The sequence below is a fragment of the Pelophylax lessonae genome (genome assembly GCF_965119305.1).
Source record: "Pelophylax lessonae genome assembly, chromosome: 2".
Taxonomy (NCBI): Eukaryota; Metazoa; Chordata; class Amphibia; order Anura; family Ranidae; genus Pelophylax; species Pelophylax lessonae.
Window position 1 is genome coordinate 547,391,944 of NC_138769.1, and position 20,253 is coordinate 547,412,196.

Sequence of the window (20,253 nt, forward strand, 5' to 3'; positions counted from 1 at the left end):
GCCAGGCAGTAGCACTGTTGTTCTGGGAGGGCGTCATGACATCCTCCTAGAATCATGCCGTGCTCTGGCACGATTGTGACCGGCTGTGTCCACCAGACACGGCTGATGACAGATCACTGTACCGATACTATGGAATCCCTGTGGATGACCACAGCAGATCACATGACAGTTGTACACAATGAAAGGCTTTGTTGCATGCCTTTTATTGTGCATTATTGTGATGAGCTCTGTGATTGGTCAGTCATCACATTGAACAGACAGGGCCAATTACAGCCCATCTGTACCATGTGATTAGCTGTGGCCAATCACAGCTCTTCACAATAGTAAACACTAGATTGGTAGTTTTAATTCTGAAAAAAAAAAAAAAAAAATGGGTACTTATAAAATATAACTGTACAATGCAGTTTTTAGCAGTGTTAAAAAACAACCTGAAATAAATGTTACTACTTTTTATATACTGCATAGGTGATAGTATGTACAAATAAATAGGGAAAAAATTTTAATTTCTTCATTTTCCAAAAAATTACAACTTTAGGAAAATCACCATGCCTCAAACTTACTAAATACCTTGGACTCTCTACTTTCCAAAAAAAGGATAATGTGGGGTAAATTTGTACCGTCCTGGGGTTTTCAGGCCTCAAGAAATGATAGGCCATAAGTACATGATCGATTTTCAGATCTATACTATAGTTTGTGGATTCTATAACTTTACTACAGACTAAATAATAGAGGGATTTGGGTTATTTTCCCCAAAGAAATGTGCATTATACATTTTGGCCTAAATTTATGAAGAAAGATGATTTGCAAAATTGTAGAACAGAAAACGAAGAAAAACATGTTTCGTTTTCCAATTTTTCGCTCTTTTTTCCCTTTATTTTGCAAAGGATAAAGAACCCAGCGGCAATTAAATGCCACAGAAAACAGAGTTAGATACCTGGTAACTCTAAGAAGTCTTCCAGGGCAGCACCTGAGATATAGGCTCCTCCCACCTGAAACAGGAAATACGTTAGTCCACCATTATAAAAATGCCAGTCATACCTTCTGCCTCAGTAATATCAAAGCACCGAAGGAACCCTCAGTAAGCTTTTGAATCCACAAACCCCCTTTTATAAGGTTGTTAAGGGCTGCCCTGGAAGACTTCTTAGAAAAAGAGTTACCAGGTACCTGTTTTCTCAAATCATCTTCCAGGGCAGCACCTGAGAGGATGTACCAAGTAATACTTACTAGGGATGGCAAAAAGTGTGGAGCACCTTGCGACCAAATATCTGTTCATGACTGGACAGCTGGGCGATGCGTTAATGCCTTGCAAAGGTATTAAAGCTCAACCATGTCGCTGCCCTGCAGATCTGCTCCGCTGTAGCCTTGGCTCTTTCTGCACTCGATAATGCCCAAGCTCTGGTCGAGTGGGCCGTGACTCAGCTCGGCAGGGCAAGGTTTAGTGCTTGGTAGGCTGTCTCAATAGCAAGCTTTATCCATCCGACTATCGTACTTTTCGAAGCAGACTTCCCTTTATTCACTCTTGCATGGAGGATGAATAGAGTGGTTGTTTTTCACCAATCTTTAGTTCTCTCAAGGTAAGTTATCAGGATCTTTCTTACATCTAGCTTGTTGTGACTCTTTTCCTGCTATCAATTGAGCTTGGGAGGGAGGGAATAACTACCTCCTGAGTTCTGTAAAATGTTGCAGAGACTTTTGGTAGGAAAGCTGGGTCTGTTGTGAGAATAATTTTATCTGTCAGAATTAAACAGTACAGTTCTATCATGGATAGAGCCTGAATTTCGCTGACTCTTCTTGCCGATACCAGCGCCACCAACAGTACTGATTTTAGTGTAAAGCAGTGTTTCTCAACTCCGGTCCTCAGGGCACACCAACAGGCCAGACTTTAGGTATTACCTTGTGGAGATGCAGACTAGAATACTGCAATCACTGAGCAGCAAATTATATCACCTGTGATGTATTTCAGTTTTCTTGCAAACCTGGCCAGTTAGTGTTCCCTGAGGACCGGAGCTGAGAAACACTGGTGTAAAGTATTTATCCGAACATTCCTCCAGTGGTTCAAAGGGTGTCGAGAGGAATCCTTTGAGTATTGTGGAGAGGTCCCATGTCAGAGTTCTGCTGAACTTCATAGGATTGGCATCTAGTTTGTCTGCTGATTCGCAGAATATTAGCTCGTCTGGATATGGCCCTACCCCTAAGACTTGCGGTCTTAGGTCTTTTTTTTTTTTTTAGGGCTTCTGCCATTAGCTTTGAGAAGATCCTGGGTGCTGACGAGTTGCCAAACGGCAGAACTGTGTATAGAAAATGTGGAGTGGTAGCCAGGCCCTGCACCACAAATCTTTGATTTTTTTTTCTTTTTATCGGTACTTGTAGATGTGCATCCTGCCGATCCACTGTGGCTGTGAAGATTCCCAGGTACTTGGTTGGGGGGGGGGGCGAAAGAAAAATGCTATAGAGTAGCCTACTACTACTCTACTCCTTAAGGAACCCCTGTGACTCCTTTGCTACCATTTTATTATTGCATTTCTGGCATAGGGTTTTTTCCCCATTCAGGAGGAAACCTGTGACCATAGGAGGCGCATGCCTTGCCACTGGTCTTTACCTTTTTTCTGTTCTGGGGTCTCTCTTTGTAAATAAGCACAAAGGACCCCGTGAGGCAGGCAGTTGCCATATACAATGAAAAAACGTTTGTTGTTGAGGTAAAGACAGAGGGAACTCCAGAGTGATCTGGCTTATCTTGAAGCTGATCTGCAGAGCAGGGTGAGGAGACATCTGACATGGTCAGTCTCAGAAAGGAACTGCAGCACAGGGACCTTTAAATGCTTCCTGCCCCCGCCCCCAGCTGCCCCCATGCGGGTTGGTGGCCATACTGATGTCCCCTGCTCCAACTTCTGCCTTCCTCAAGATGGCTGCGGACCAGAAGCGCATCACCGGAAGTGACACGGAGTTCCGGTCCCGACGCCATCTTGCTCCTCAAACAGCAAGGATGCTGTCTGGGATGCCAGGTCGCAGTCGGGCCGGACAGGTGCCCAAAGTGCGAGAGAACCAGGGGGTTGGTTGCAAACCCCTCAGTAGGGTCGAAACCTCAGGCAGGGGTCAACTTGCCCCAATGTGCTGCCCCTGACCTGCACTGCCCAAGGCTCGCTGAGCTGGATGGGAGGCTGGTCAGGGAGCCTCCTGCAATTAGCACAGAGACTGAAAATATAAACAGATGCAGCTCCTGTGGGTCAGGAGGAAACGCAATCAAACTGAGGCAGATGGTATGACTGGTATTTTTATAATGGTGGACTAAAGTGTTTCCTGTTTCAGGTGGAAGGAGTCTTATCTCTCAGGTGCTGCCCTGGAAGATGATTAGAGAAAGAAAGCTCTATTTTTCATTTAAAAAATAATTTATGGGTAGTGTTGCATGATCGCGTGATGGTCATTTAAAGGGCAACAGTACTGAAAGCTGAAAATTGGCATGGGCAGGAAGGGCATAAAAGTGCCTGATATTAAAGTAGTTAAAGGCTAAATTCACCTTTCTGAACTTGTTAAGTCTGTATTTAGTGGATAGATATGCAAAATAACAGAAAACCTATGTGCAAGTGCCCCAAAAAGTCAGAGACCAACATGACAGTCAGAAATAGTCAGCAATGACAGCCAGCATGAAACTTTCCATAAGTAAAGCAGAACTTTACCCATGACAACATGATAAAAATAATGTTCTTTAGCAAGGAACAATCATTCCTAAATAATAATTATGCTACTAAAAATGAGTGTGCGCTGTAAATCGCCTCCAGCATTGCTCCGGTTTCTTCTTGCTGAAGGCTGACATTTTGCTGAAGCCCAGAGCTTCTGAACAGCAGTAAAAGCGGGACTAAACCCATCGATTTAACGGTTTCAGAAAACAATTACATTCCTGGAATGCTGGGACCGCTAACTGTCACATTTGCTTCTGTCCTTAACCAAACTGTCAAACCATCAAATGACTTGTGTCCTAACTGATCACATGTGCAGCACCATGGCAGTTGCAGATCAAACAGAAGCAGCTCCCTTGGCTGAAAAGGAGAGGGTTTAATTTTGCTTTAAGGCTGTCAGCAGATTGGCCTCCACAAATTGAGCAGTGCCTAAAAATGGAGAGCAACTGAGCATTTGTAGAGCAGGATGAGACAGTGTGTGACTGGATTTTATAGTTTTATATCCAATACAGGCCCTTAATATTTTACATAGTTTTACCTGCAAAAGGTGCCAGCCTGAAGTGATCTAGCAGGACTTAATTTTCCGATTTCTCTATAATTACACTGGTCCAGCTTGACTCAATGCAAGAATACACAGCTGATATTTGGAGGGCCATGGAGATGCTGAAACCACTGTAGTAGTCCGTACTACATACAGCAATTGCTGTGATCTGCACGAGCAGCTTCCCATCTCCACATGGACAACGAGACAACACAGGCTCAGAACTGCTACCATTCACAGAATGTCTTGCATGTTTTTCAATGATTACAAGGGGTTCTCTGATTGGAAGAGGTGGAGAGATGGGAAGTAATGCCAAGACCTACCCTGATCCAATGAGAGAACACCTTGCATGCATACAAGGCATTCAGTAAATGGCTGTGGTGCCAAGTGAGCAATTCCTGAGGTTACTATGCATGACAACCACTCTTAGTCCTAGTTTTCACTTGTGGTTGGGTGGAAGAAGGGGCATGCAAAGAACACTGCCAGCTTCTGGCAGGTTGCCACTATGCTACCTGGTGGCTTTTGTGAGGACACAGAAATCCGCCACGCTTGCACACATACTAGGTTTAGTAACCCACTGCTTCCTGGGAACCCCGTTTTAAAAGAGCGAGCTTAGTTCCTTGCTGCTCTATGAGAAGTGACCCACCACATTCCCTTACAGCAGGGGTAGGGCACCTTGGCTCTCCAGCTGTGCTGAAACTACAAATCCCATCATGCCTCTGCCTTAGGAAGGCATGCCTGTGGCTGTCAGTTTTGCAGTGCCTCATGGGAAGACGATGCCTTACAGGATCATCTTCCTGATCCTGTAAGGCAGGGGTAGGGAACCTTGGCTCTCCAGCTGTGCTGAAACTAAAAAGCCCATGAGGCACTGCAAAACTCTGACAGCCACAGGCATGCCTTCCTAAGGCAGAGGCATGATGGGATTTGTAGTTTCGGCACAGCTGGAGAGCCAAGGTTCCCTACCCCTGCCTTACAGGATCAGGAAGATGACAGCTATCAATGTAGTAATATCAACCACTTCAGTGGTTTGCTGTATCCCCTGGATATCTGATGTGGGTTATTACGACATGGAGTGAAGCATAACTATCATAAGTATAGAAAAAATAGAATTCTTGGAGCTCTGCTTAAAGTGATTGTAAAGGTTTTTTTTTTTTTTTTTAGAATGCATTAAGGTGAAAAACCTTGAGACTTTACAACTCCTTTAAGGCTCCGTTTACATCAGTGCAACCTCTGTTCTGCAAGTAGGGCAGCCCATTAATTTCAATGGGCAGCCCTACCTGCGAAAATGTGGGTAATGAAGACTCGGACCCTCCTTTAACCTCTTGTCCACCACCCACCGTATTACTGCGGCAGGGCGGCTCGGCTGTGCAAAATCACGTAGTACTACGTGATTTCGTGTATGAGGTTTCAGCGACACGCGTGCCGCCGGAGCCACGCTCCTGCTGGGTTTAGACACAGCAGGAGGCAGGCGATGGGAGGAGCGGCGGTGATCGCCACCTTTCTCCCGCTATCGTCAGATAAACGGATAGAAGACCCGCCTGCTTATGTAAACAAAGCAGGCGAGTCTTCTGTGAGACAGGCAGGGAGAGATCAGGAGTTTCCGCTAAGCTGAAACTTTGATCTCTCTCTGTGCCTGTCACAGAACAATTCCCATACACAGTAAGCATTTAGGCATACATTAACCCCTTTGATCACCCCCAGTGTTAACCCCTTCCCTGCCAGTGTCATTTATACAGTAACATTGCATAATATTTAGCACAGATTACTCTATTAGTGTCACTGGTCCCCAAAAAGTGTCAAAAATGTCAGTTAGGGGCCCGATCTGCCCGCCGCAATCTCGCTAAAAAACGCTGATCGCGGCCATTACTAATAAAAAAACAAAAAAATAAATAAAAATTCCAAAAATCTATCCCGAAGTTTGTAAACGCTATAAAACTTTTGCCCAAACCAATTAAAATATGCTTTTTGGGATTTTTTTTACCGAAAATATGTAGCAGAACACAAATAGGCCTAAACTCCCAATAAAAACATTTAAAAAATCTATTTTTTTTTATCAATGTTTTATAGCAGAAAGTAAAAAATATGGCATTTTTTCAAAATTGTCGTTTTTTTGTTTATAGCGCAAAATCTAAAAACTGCACAGGTGATCAAATACCACTAAAAGAAAGCTCTATTTGTGGGAAAAAAGGACATCAATTGTATTTGGGTACAGCGTCGCACGACTGCTACATTTTTCGTTAAAGTAACGCAGTGCTCAATCGCAAAAAATGGCCTGGTCATTAAGGGGGGTAAAACCTTCCGGAGCTGAAGTGGTTAAAATTGCACCGCACAGAATCTCATGGTGCTGCAGCATCATGCAGTTTTGCAGATGTGAAAAGGGACAATCTGCTGACGTTGAGGGTACCATAAAGGATTAAAGGCACCTCCACACATCTGCTAAAGGGCCGTGTGTTTTGCAGGTGGGACAGGAACGTATGCGACTTTGCGTCTATGACCCTCACAAGCATGAACCGAATCTTAGGCTAATTTCACATCTATGCATTTCTTTTAGATCCACAGAAAAAGCACTACAATCCATTTAACCTTGTTTCCAATTGGTTCTGTTCACATTAATTCAGTTTCCTGCAATGCGTTTTCTGGAAAGATGAAGGGACTTTTTTGCACGCAGCATGATGCCTTTTTGGCTCCACATACTTAAATTGCATCAAAAACACACAAAAAAACATATACACATGCATTTCTTATGTGTTTTCCTGCATGATAGACAGGTCCTCCTAGCAACATTAACCTTACCAAAAAAACAAACACAAAACAGCATAAATGCACCAAAACGCGCATAGAAAATGCAAAACTTTCCACAAAAAAGTGCCTGTGCAGCACTATACGCTGCCCCTCTAACGGGTGCAGCCCGCCCTGACCCTCTAACGGGTGCAGCCCGCCCTGACCCTCTAACGGGTGCAGCCCGTCCTGACCCTCTAACGGGTGCAGCCCGTCCTGACCCTCTAACGGGTGCAGTCCGCCCTGATCCTCTAACGGGTGCAGCCCACGCTGATCCTCTAAGGCAGTGGTCCTCAACCCTGGTCCTCAGGGCCCACTAACAGGCCAGGTTTGCAAGATAACTAAAATACATCACAGGTGATATCATTTGCTGCTCAGTGATTGCAGTATTCTAGTCTGCATCTCCCCAAGGTAATACCTAAAATCTGGACTGTTAGTGGGCCCTGAGGACCAGAGTTGAGGACCACTGCTCTAAGGGGTGCAGCCCGCCCTGATCCTCTAAGGGGTGCAGCCCACCCTGATCCTCTAAGGGGTGCAGCCCACCCTGATCCTCTAAGGGGTGCAGCCCACCCTGATCCTCTAAGGGGTGCAGCCCACCCTGATCCTCTAAGGGGTGCAGCCCACCCTGATCCTCTAAGGGGTGCAGCCCACCCTGATCCTCTAATGGGTGCAGGCTACGCCGCCCCTCTAATGGGTGCAGCCCACGCAGCCCCTCTAATGGGTGCAGGCCACGCCGCCCCTCTAATGGGTGCAGGCCACGCCGCCCCTCTAATGGGTGCAGGCCACGCCGCCCCTCTAATGGGTGCAGGCTACGCCGCCCCTCTAATGGGTGCAGGCTACGCCGCCCCTCTAATGGGTGCAGGCTACGCCGCCCCTCTAATGGGTGCAGGCTACGCCGCCGCCTCTAATGGGTGCAGGCTACGCCGCCGCCTCTAATGGGTGCAGGCTACGCCGCCGCCTCTAATGGGTGCAGGCTACGCCGCCCCTCTAATGGGTGCAGGCTACGCCGCCCCTCTAATGGGTGCAGCCTATGCTGATTCTAAGGGGTGCAGTCTACACTGATCCTAATGCCCCATACACACGTGCAGATTATCTGCAGACTTTTGTCTGCAGACTTACCTTTTCTATGTAGTGCAAGGGCCTGCCGGATTGCATACAAATTGAAAGTGTTTAGGTTTGACCTCATATTATATGGTTTTGGTAAGGATAATCTGCACAGGTGATATCATTTGCTGCTCAGTGATTGCAGTATTCTAGTCTGCATCTCCCCAAGGTAATACCTAAAATCTGGACTGTTAGTGGGCCCTGAGGACCAGAGTTGAGGACCACTGCTCTAAGGGGTGCAGCCTACGCTGATCCTCTTAAGGGGTGCAGCCCGCCCTGATCCTCTAAGGGGTGCAGCCCACCCTGATCCTCTAAGGGGTGCAGCCCACCCTGATCCTCTAAGGGGTGCAGCCCACCCTGATCCTCTAAGGGGTGCAGGCTACGCCGCCCCTCTAATGGGTGCAGCCCACGCAGCCCCTCTAATGGGTGCAGGCCACGCCGCCCCTCTAATGGGTGCAGGCCACGCCGCCCCTCTAATGGGTGCAGGCCACGCCGCCCCTCTAATGGGTGCAGGCCACGCCGCCCCTCTAATGGGTGCAGGCCACGCCGCCGCCTCTAATGGGTGCAGGCCACGCCGCCGCCTCTAATGGGTGCAGGCTACGCCGCCACCTCTAATGGGTGCAGGATACGCCGCCGCCTCTAATGGGTGCAGGCTACGCCGCCGCCTCTAATGGGTGCAGGCTACGCCGCCGCCTCTAATGGGTGCAGGCTACGCCGCCGCCTCTAATGGGTGCAGGCTACGCCGCCGCCTCTAATGGGTGCAGGCTACGCCGCCGCCTCTAATGGGTGCAGGCTACGCCGCCGCCTCTAATGGGTGCAGGCTACGCCGCCTCTAATGGGTGCAGGCTGCACGTGTGTATGGGGCATAAGGGGCGCAGCCTACGCTGATCCTAAGGGGCGCAGCCTACGCTGATCCTAAGGGGCGCAGCCTACGCTGATCCTAAGGGGCGCAGCCTACGCTGATCCTAAGGGGCGCAGCCTACGCTGATCCTAAGGGGCGCAGCCTACGCTGATCCTAAGGGGCGCAGCCTACGCTGATCCTAAGGGGCGCAGCCTACGCTGATCCTAAGGGGCGCAGCCTACGCTGATCCTAAGGGGCGCAGCCTACGCTGATCCTAAGGGGCGCAGCCTACGCTGATCCTAAGGGGCGCAGCCTACGCTGATCCTAAGGGGCGCAGCCTACGCTGATCCTAAGGGGCGCAGCCTACGCTGATCCTAAGGGGCGCAGCCTACGCTGATCCTAAGGGGCGCAGCCTACGCTGATCCTAAGGGGCGCAGCCTACGCTGATCCTAAGGGGCGCAGCCTATGCTGATCCTAAGGGGTGCAGTCTACGCTGATCCTAAGGGGTGCAGTCTACGCCGCCCCTCTAATGTTCATGGAGAAGGTTAGGGCCATGGATGAGAACACTGGTCTCCTGGTGGACCCCTCCTGTCTCAGTGTCTGGCTGTGTACACAGAGCTCTCGGCTCTTCTCCTCACCCCGATAGCAGCGGCGGCGTCCGCCGCCTGCAGCAGAGTCCCGGGCCGTGACCGCTGTGTGTCTGGCGGCCACTACTGGGAGCTCAGCGCCTTCTCCCAGTGCCGCGGACCGACCGACCGCCCGAGCACGGCGACCACCAGCACCTCCAGCCGCCTTCCCCCTCCTCTTCTTCTTCTTCTTCTTCCACTGCGGCCACCACGTCTGCTGCCGCCGCCGGTCCCGGCCTCCGGGAGCGATCGTGACGCAGCACCGGATACAAACTAGAAGTCAAGAACACACACAGGCCGAGCGCCTCCACCGCTGAGCCTGCCGGGAAACAGCACTACCTCACAGGAAACGGCCCGGGGATAGGATGTAGCCTATGGTTCGCGCACTGCGCATGCGCCGCCCCCGCAAAGGATAATGGGACATAAGGGGAACCTGACTAGAAGGAGAATGTTGTTTAGATGAGTCTTGTGAGGGAGGGGGGAGAGTTTGCTTCACTACTATGCCACATCCGCCCACAACTGCAATGGGAGAGATTTTCTAAATGCATTACTACACACCAGGTTGAGGTTAGGAAAACAGGGGCTGTAGAATTAAAGGGAAAGCTTTTTTGGGGTGGGGGTGGGGGGATAGAATAGAGTAGGAAGAGAAGGTTATAGCTTGTTTTCACCATCTGTGTCCCATTGAGGAGATTTTTCTTCACTTCCTGTCCCATAGCTTGGGCCCTCTTTTGGGGGGATTGTTATGAGAAATGACCCTCCACAAACAGGATCGTTTTCTAAATTTGTGTGTAGATTTAGACACTCATGGAAATCTCCTAGTTCTCTGAAGAGTGATTCATGTTCAGATCGCTTGTCAGAGGCGAATAACTGGTGGCAGGGAGGCGGTGCAACCCCATTTTTGCCAACAAACGCTGTTGCAGGGCATATGTGGCGCTTCTGCGTTCACCCAAATGGGTCGCATTTGGTTGCGTGCTGATCACTGATTACTCTATGTCAGGTAGTTTTTTAAACCAAGCATCGCAACTGTGGCCTGTAAACCCCTGCCTTTTTCAGCTTAAAAAAAGTGCAGCTCCACCAGGCATTTTTACCAAAAAACTAAAGCCCGCTGTCAGCTGACGCCACAGACCTGCTCTAGGTTCAGCAGGGATCCTGACAATAATGTCAAGATTTGCCCAGATGCCTGATTGGCAGCTGGCTCGGCCTTTCAGTCAGGGCTTGAGAAATTTACTTTGAATATAGGAGCCAGCTTAAAAAGTTACGAATCAGTTTTTTTTTTCACTAACACATCTTACGGATGTAACATGTTCCCATAGGTGAGCTTATCCTTTAACCCTTTCACAGCCAGAGCCGTTTTTGAAAAAAAAAAATTAGGCCTGAAGATTACATAAAACCCCCAAACATTATATATTTTCTGAAAACAGACACCCTAGAACAGGGGTGTCAAACTCAATTTCATCGCGGGCTGCATCAGCATTATGGTTGCCCTCAAAGGGCCGGTTATATCTGTAGGATTAGATGTCCAAAGCACCCCACGCCCCCTTACATGGGATGCCAAGAACCCCCCCACCATCAGAAGTCAAGTCACCCACCCTTCTTTACATCACAATGCACCCCCTTGTTCTGCTGCCAGGAAAAAGATGCGGGTGGATCTGGGAAGAAGTGCAGAGTCTGGAGGAGAATCAGAGGAGGGCTGGAGTCAGCTTCCAGAGTCTGCTGAATGCTGAGACCAGGGAGGCAAAGGCAAGGTGGTGTTGCGGCTAGACTGAGAGGTGCAGGATCTTCAGGAAGAGTTCTGCCCTCCTCTATGCTGTGAACTGCTGAGAAGGAGGGGGGGTGGGCAAAGATGAGCCTTTCTGCAGCTGCATGGAAGAGTGCAGGGTCTGGCAAAGAAGTTCTGTCCTCTTTGCTGCCGACTACAGAGACAAGGGGGGTGCCGCAGCTGCAGGAAAGGTGCGAGGGCCACATAAAAATGGCCTGGGGGGGCCACATTCGGCTTACGGGCCTTGTGTTTGACACCTGTGCACTAGAAAATAAAATAGTGGTAGTTCCAATTTTTTTATGTTACACAATATTACTGCAAAGTTCTATGAAACGCAACATTTCAGTAAAAAAAATCCATTTAAATTTAATTTTAGAGGGCACAAAAATGCAATAAATGACCCAATTTTTGGTTGCACCGAGTAAATAGCCAAAGTTGCACCGAGTAAATTGATACCCAACATGTCAAACCTTAAACATGTTAGTACTAGGGATAGACCGATATGGTTTTTTCAGGGCCGATACCGATATTTTGGTCACAACGTATCGGTATCGGCCAATATGGGCCGATATTTTGTGCATTTAAAGTTTTGAAAAATAAAGACAATTTTTGACACAAATGTGGTACTGAACATGTTAATTTTTGTTTAATGCTTAATGGCTGGCTTGCTGGCACCCTGTGGTGGGTGACCAGCTGTCTGGAACCCTGTATTGGGTGGCTGGCTGGCTGGCACCCTGTGGTGGGTGGGTGGCTGGCTGGCACCTTGTGGTGGGTGGCTGGCTGGCACCATGTGGTAGGTGGGTGGCTGGCACAGGGGCTGTGGGTGGCTGGTACAGGGCCTGTGGGTGGCTGGCTGTCTTGCACCCTGTGGTGGGTGGCTGGCCGGCTGGCACCCTATGGTGGGTGGCTGGCGGCTGGCACCCTGTGGTGGGTGGGTGGCTGGCACAGGGGCTGTGGGTGGCTGGCTGGTACAGGTCCTGTGGGTGGCTGGCTGGTACAGTGCCTCTGTGGCTGGCTGGCTGGTACAGGGCCTGTGGGTATATATTGGAGGGGAGTTTATGTCTCAGTTGGACCCTGTAGTAGGTTTTTGCCACCGTCCCAGAAGATTCTAAAATTGTGGTGGATGTGGGTGCCTCAAACCCAGGTAAGGGGACTTTAAGGGCAAGAGTAGGTTAGAAAATAACGTTGTAAAAGAAGAAAATTTATTGATAATAATAATAATAATAACAGATTACATATTAAAGATGGGATGACCCATAGACAATTGGTGTATGGGTAAAGCCCAAAGTATGGAAAAATTGTGACTTGAAAACGGTGATAGAGATCCACCTATTTTGCTGTTTCTATTTTCCAGGTTGGGGATAAACAGAATCCAAAGCAAAGTAAGGGAAAAGGATCTTGGGTATGATCCTAGTAAGTCCTACGCGTTTCGGCCAGATGAGGGCCTTTCTCAAGGATAAATCACCAATTCTACAAAGCAATAATAGAAGTGTTATCATTTGATGCATAAACTCATAAAGTGAAATTTATGCAAAACAATGAAAATGATAATAATGAAGATTAATAACATACATGTTTTTAAGCCCGAATGTTGCATGTCAATGCACCTTTCTTTGATACTCAAACTGCAGTGGGAACCGTATGCTGCTTACAGGCGGCGTCACCCTCCTGTGTTGTGAACGAAAACAGAATGTTTATGGGAATTGAGTAGGGTTGATTTAGGAAAAAAAAAGTGATAATAAAAAAATGACTTTACTTTTGCAAGGAACTGTGTGATCCTGGTGGATTTCGTCACAGTTTGCATAATGTGTCAGAGGCTTCAATCCGTTGACTGAGTACGTTTCTAAGAAAATATATGGTATATAATAATTTCTTGGTCAGCTATTGTATTTAAAAGTAATCAATAGTGACAGTATTCATTTTTAGGGTGTATATTTCAAATAAAGTATTTTTGTATTATTACTTGTGTATCCAGTGTTGAAAATCCTGGTTACTTCAACTTTTTGTTACATCAGCAGAGAGATGCAAACTGTAGGGGTAAAAGTATAGGTAAAGTTCCCATTTAAATAATGGAGCAGCAATATTTCCTTTTCCCAGGAGCTGGAATGAAGCTTACCTAGTTGTCCACAGCAGCATCTACTTCCGTGACCTCACCGCTCCCTCTGTTGGCAGCAGAATGAGTGTCTACGGATGTTCCCCGGCCTTTTATGTGAGCCGTACATGCACTCATTGGCTGTGCGGCATCACATGACACGGACCCATTATGCAACCAGCCGAGAAGTAGAAGTGCGCATCCCCGGCGGCCCTCTGGTCGTGCCATAACGGCCGCCGACACGGTTTTAAATGGAGCATTGTTCCTCTGATGGAAATCGGAATGGGGTGCCAATCACCCTGCTTGTGCCCCAAGCACCCCGACCCTTGGATCGGGGTTATCTGTGCCGGGTGCAGTCTTAGAGTTTTAAAAGAATCGGTGTTGGCAAATCGGGCTGTACAATATATGCTCAATATTATATGTTTACAATACGAATGACATACATGATTACAATTTTGTTCGTTCCTAGGAACATACATAATATTATTTTGGTGTAGTTTTAACAGCAGTAAAAGTTTGTTGAGGTTTAGAAAGTGCACCGAATCGGTGCTTAGGTTAGTCCAGAAGGTGAACGATATGGTTAGTCTGATGTGTGCATTCATTGAAAATCCATATGGGAGAGGACAAACATCTATATATATACATATATACAGGTTAAAAGGAAAAGATCAGGTAAACTTAGTTGTGATGTCTTTCTAGACATTAAACCTTAATGGAGTACCAGTTGATCGCTATAGCGACCAGGAGAGTTTAGAGTGGGGAAGGTGGAATTTGCTAGATAGGGACGGACCAGAGATATATCTGAGCAGGGATACATCGGAGCGACCTATTTGTCTGGGGCTTGTTTTGAGCAAGGGGTGGGGATGACATATTTGAATATATGTGAAGACCCCTGGTATTATTTCCTTCTAGCAGAGGAGGGGGATTTTTTAATCTGTTTTTCCAGAAGAGAACCCCGGAAGGAATGGGCGAAAACTCTGGGCCTCATTCAAGCCCGGGGGATTGGTTGCCTTAAGGTGGCTTATCCATCGCATTTCTTTTTGTAGTAACACCTTGTTCCAATCTCCGCCGCGTATCGGAATGTGAATACGGTCCAGGGCAAAGAACTTGACTTTAGGCATTTTATAGTTATGGTCGAAGGCCACGTGTCTTCCAAGTGGCACATAATAGTTCCCAATCTCCATGGTGTGCATGTGTTTGTTTACCCTTCTTCCTAACTCTTGTCGGGTTTTCCTGATATAAAAAGACCCACACTCACATAGCATCATATATACCACAGCTTTTGTACTACAATTGCAAAAGTGTTTGGGTTTGAAAGGTTCACCGTTAGGTAGCGTAATTTCTATAGTTTTACAGATGACCGGGCATTGTGTGCAATGTCCACACGGGAATGTTCCTTTTATTTTACAGGGGTCTTTCCTGGGTCCCTCTTTATGTTCGCTTTTGACGAGCGTCTGCTTCAGAGAGCCGGCTTTTCGGAAAGTAATTGGAGGATAGTCAGGGAGTAGTTCTGAAATTGAGGGTTCTTCTTTGAGGATTGACCAATGTCTGGTTAGGATTTGTCTAATCTGTTTGTGCTCATTCGTGTATTTCATGATGATCCTTGTTGTTGGTTCTTTCTTCTGGTGGTCCTTAATATCTTTGAAAAGAAGAGTTTCCCTTTCTTTATTGTTTGCCCTGTTATAGGCCTTCCTTAATGTCGTCTTTGTGTACCCTCTTAGGAGTAACCTTTTTGTCAAAGCATTTGCCTCTGTTTGAAAGTCTTCCTGGTTTGTACAGTTTCTTTTTAGCCGTAAAAACTGGCTGTAGGGTATCACATTTTTCTATGGTGTTGGGTGGAAGCTGGAGGCGTGCAGGATTGTATTCCCTGCCGTCTCTTTCCTGAATAAAGTTGTAGATATTTTGCCTGCTGGGTTCTTTTGGATCCAGGTGTCTAGAAATGAGATTTTGTTTTTATCGTAGTTCATTGTGAAAAACATATTGTAACTGTTTCTATTCATTTCTTTTAGTAGATCGGCAATCATGTCTTCAGGTCGGCTCCAGACAATTAGTATGTCATCTATGTATCGCTGCCAGATGAGGATGTTGTTTGAGATTTCCATGTGTTCTTCCTTAGCCAAGAATTCTTGTTCTCATATGCCTAAATATAAATTTGCATATGAGGGGGCACAGCTAGTGCCCATGGCAACGCCACACGTTTGTATATAGTAATCTCCGGAGAAGGAGAACACGTTGTGGTTTAAGATAAAGTTAAGCATGTCCAGTATGAAGTTGTTAAAGTCTTGATTGTGTTGGCTTCCTCTGCCAAGAGTTCTCTCTATCGCTTGTAATCCTTTGTTGTGTGGTATATTATTGTAGAGAGACTCTACTTCTATCGTAACAAGGTAAGCATTTTCCGGTATGATTAGATCATTTAGGATCCTCAGGAGATGCAGGGTATCTTTTGTGTATGATGACAATTCATTTACATATGGTCTTAAATGTGTGTCAATTACTTTACTTATTGACTCCGAGATATTCCCGTTCCCTGAGATTATTGGTCTTCCTGGTGGATTCTCCAGGTTCTTGTGAATCTTGGGTAGTGCATATAGTGTTGGTACTCTTGGGTGTGGTTTTCTGATGAACTCCCACAGTGTTTGGGAGATAACGCCTTTATTTAGGGCTTTGTCCACTTTGATGTAGAACTCCTCGTTGTATTTTTTTATCATGATTGGAGCTATCTTTTTGTAGCATTTCTGATTTGAGAGAATGGTATAACACATGGCTTTGTATTTGTCGTTATCCATTAGAACTATATTTCCTCCCTTGTCGGCAGGTTTGATAGTAATACTATCGTTTTGTTTTAGTTGCTTTAATGCCATTCTTTGTTTTTTTGTCAGATTTTGTTCGGTATTTTTTTCTTTCAGTTCTTCAATATCTTTTGTTGTTTGTCTCACAAAGAGAGCAATTGCTGGGTTTGAAGTCAGAGAAGGAAATTTACTTGATTTCTTTTTGATACTTTCGATGATTGTATCCAATTCCATTGGTTCGTCTAAGAAATCTGTGTTTTCTTGAAGAAGTAAATTTAAATCTCTTATGGCCCTAAACTCGGCCGCAGTTAGAGTTTGTGGTATTTGTTCCTGTTGTGGTTTCTTATGGTAGAGCGTTTTGAAGAGCAAATTCCTGGCAAATAAGTTAATATCTTTAACCGTTTCAAACTTGTCCGTGCTTGTGTTAGGGCAGAATGATAGTCCTAAAAGTAGGACTTCCTCCTGCTCTTTGGTCAGGGTGTGCGAGGACAGGTTTATGATGGTTCTTCCCTCCTCTCCTCTCGTCTCCTTTCCTCGGAGGCTGCTGGTGGGGGAGGTTTCCCGGCTTTCGGTTTGTGCTTCCCTAAAAAACCTGGTTGTGGTGTTGGGGCGTCACCCTTGTTTTTCATAGATCTAGTGAATATCTCATGGTGTTTAGTTGGTTGTCTACGTCCCTTCCCTGGCTGTGTTTCCAATTCTAGTTGTGAGAGTTCCCCTCTTTCATTTGCAGTGTCTCCTTCCCTATTTTCGTCTTCTCTTTGTGAGTCATAGTTGGTTGATTTAGGTCTCTCCCTTCTCCTGTTTCTGCTCTCTTCTGTGCCAGAGGCATGTGAGGATGAGTCAGAGGAGTAATAGGGTGCTGATTTGTTGAAAGGTCTATTTCCAGGTTGGTTTTTCCGTGTTTGTCGTGTGTTTGCCCATTTATAGGCTCTCCCTTGTGAAAATGCGTTTTTATCACGCCAGTATTTTCGATCCTTCTTGCGAAGGATTTCCTTACTATGTTCCTCCAAGTGCGTTTTTAAGTTGTTTTCCTGTTCACTATAGAGTGCGGAGGTTTTTAGAGGAGTTAATTGTTCGTATATCTTCTTGATATCGCAATCTAGGCTTTTTACCTGTCTTGCATATCCATCTTTTAAAAGGAGCATTAGGTTTCGTGAACACTCGTTCAACATGTTTTCCCAGTCCTTCTTCATCTGGACGGTAATATTGTCCATTGTGGGGAAGATTTGGATCCGTAGCCCAACCGGGTTGATATTTTCTTTTATATATCGTTGAAAGGTTTGGATATGCCAATAGAGGGCAGATTTGCGTTCTAGGTGTTTCCTCAAAGTAAAGAAGAGTGCTTTTATGTCTGAGTCCAGTTGTTCACTACTTTGGAAATTCGTTTGAATGCCTTGCATCAGTGTTTCCCATTCATCACCGACTAGGTTTCCCGTGTTGCTTTCTTCCTCTTGTGACATTTTCCTTCCTGTGTATTCAGATCGCAGGAGGGATTTATTTTAGAGCTCCTTCTCTTATTAAACTGTAGTTTAAAGACCACAGTTGGAGGGGATTAGTGCTCTTAAGTGTAAATTGCCTGGTGCTCTGCTGAGTAGCTACCAGGAGATTCTCAGGGGAAATGAATTTATTTGGAAATATGGGTTCCAGAGACAAATGAGGACGTGGATGTGTTATCCATCCGTTGCGTGAATATATTGGAGGGGAGTTTATGTCTCAGTTGGACCCTGTAGTAGGTTTTTGCCACCGTCCCAGAAGATTCTAAAATTGTGGTGGATGTGGGTGCCTCAAACCCAGGTAAGGGGACTTTAAGGGCAAGAGTAGGTTAGAAAATAACGTTGAAAAAGAAGAAAATTTATTGATAATAATAATAACAGATTACATATTAAAGATGGGATGACCCATAGACAATTGGTGTATGGTTAAAGCCCATAGTGTGAAAGTATGGAAAAATTGTGACTTGAAAACGGTGATAGAGATCCACCTATTTTGCTGTTTCTATTTTCCAGGTTGGGGATAAACAGAATCCAAAGCAAAATAAGGGAAAAGGATCTTGGGTATGATCCTAGTAAGTCCTACGCGTTTCGGCCAGATGAGGGCCTTTCTCAAGGATAAATCACCAATTCTACAAAGCAATAATAGAAGTGTTATCATTTGATGCATAAACTCATAAAGTGAAATTTATGCAAAACAATGAAAATGATAATAATGAAGATTAATAACATACATGTTTTTAAGCCCGAATGTTGCATGTCAATGCACCTTTCTTTGATACTCAAACTGCAGCGGGAACCGTATGCTGCTTACAGGCGGCGTCACCCTCCTGTGTTGTGAACGAAAACAGAATGTTTATGGGAATTGAGTAGGGTTGATTTAAGAAAAAAAAAAGTGATAATAAAAAAATGACTTTACTTTTGCAAAGAACTGTGTGATCCTGGTGGATTTCGTCACAGTTTGCATAATGTGTCAGAGGCTTCAATCCGTTGACTGAGTACGTTTCTAAGAAAATATATGGTATATAATAATTTCTTGGTCAGCTATTGTATTTAAAAGTAATCAATAGTGACAGTATTCATTTTTAGGGTGTATATTTCAAATAAAGTATTTTTGTATTATTACTTGTGTATCCAGTGTTGAAAATCCTGGTTACTTCGACTTTTTGTTACATCAGCAGAGAGATGCAAACTGTAGGGGTAAAAGTATAGGTAAAGTTCCCATTTAAATAATGGAGCAGCAATGTTTCCTTTTCCCAGGAGCTGGAATAAAGCTTACCTAGTTGTCCACAGCAGCATCTACTTCCGTGACCTCACCGCTCCCTCTGTTGGCAGCAGAATGAGTGTCTACGGATGTTCCCCGGCCTTTTATGTGAGCCGTACATGCACTCATTGGCTGTGCGGCATCACATGACACGGACCCATTATGCAACCAGCCGAGAAGTAGAAGTGCGCATCCCTGGCGGCCCTCTGGTCGTGCCATAACGGCCGCCGACACGGTTTTAAATGGAGCATTGTTCCTCTGATGGAAATCGGAATGGGGTGCCAATCACCCTGCTTGTGCCCCAAGCACCCCGACCCTTGGATCGGGGTTATCTCAGTCAACGGATTGAAGCCTCTGACACATTATGCAAACTGTGACGAAATCCACCAGGATCACACAGTTCTTTGCAAAAGTAAAGTAATTATTTTATTATCACTTTTTTTTTTTTTTTCCTAAATCAACCCTACTCAATTCCCATAAACACTCTGTTTTCGTTCACAACACAGGAGGGTGACGCCGCCTGTTAGCAGCATACGGTTCCCGCCGCAGTTTGAGTATCAAAGAAAGGTGCATTGACATGCAACATTCGGGCTTAAAAACATGTATGTTATTAATCTTCATTATTATCATTTTCATTGTTTTGCATAAATTTCACTTTATGAGTTTATGCATCAAATAATAACACTTCTATTATTGCTTTGTAGAATTGGTGATTTATCCTTGAGAAAGGCCCTCATCGGGCCTGAAACCCGTAGGACTTACTAGGATCATACCCAAGATCCTTTTCCCTTATTTTGCTTTGGATTCTGTTTATCCCCAACCTGGAAAATAGAAACAGCAAAATAGGTGGATCTCTATCACCGTTTTCAAGTCACAATTTTTCCATACTTTCACACTATGGGCTTTACCCATACACCAATTGTCTATGGGTCATCCCATCTTTAATATGTAATCTGTTATTATTATTATTATCAATAAATTTTCTTCTTTTTCAACATTATTTTCTAACCTACTCTTGCCCTTAAAGTCCCCTTACCTGGGTTTGAGGCACCCACATCCACCACAATTTCAGGGCCTGTGGGTGGCTGGCTGGTACAGGTCCAGAGATGTATAGTAACGAAGTAGAACTACTTAAGTACTGTACTTAAGTACCGAAATGCGGTATCTGTACTTTCCTAGAGTAGAATTTTTTTCTCCTACTTCTACTTTTACTTCACTACATTTTTTCGATGATTTCGATACTTCTACTCAAGTATTTTTTTTTTGTGCTGCATAGTTACTCGTTACTTTTAAAA

At 45.6% G+C, this 20,253-nt stretch overlaps 1 protein-coding gene across 7 annotated transcripts in view; it reads right to left on the bottom strand.

Annotated features, from left to right (window-relative positions):
* The window catches only part of ZC3H13 (zinc finger CCCH-type containing 13), a 179,051-nt gene extending 169,220 nt beyond the window's left edge, over positions 1–9,831 (bottom strand). For 4 of the 7 annotated variants that reach the window (XM_082247567.1, XM_082247566.1, XM_082247564.1 and 1 more), the window contains exon 1: positions 9,577–9,707. The gene's annotated coding sequence lies outside the window, so the exon portion shown is untranslated. Of the gene's footprint in view, positions 1–9,576 lie in introns of all 7 variants that reach the window. The other 3 variants (XM_082247570.1, XM_082247569.1, XM_082247568.1) reach the window with 1 other exon arrangement.
* Positions 9,832–20,253: the final 10,422 nt, after the last annotated feature.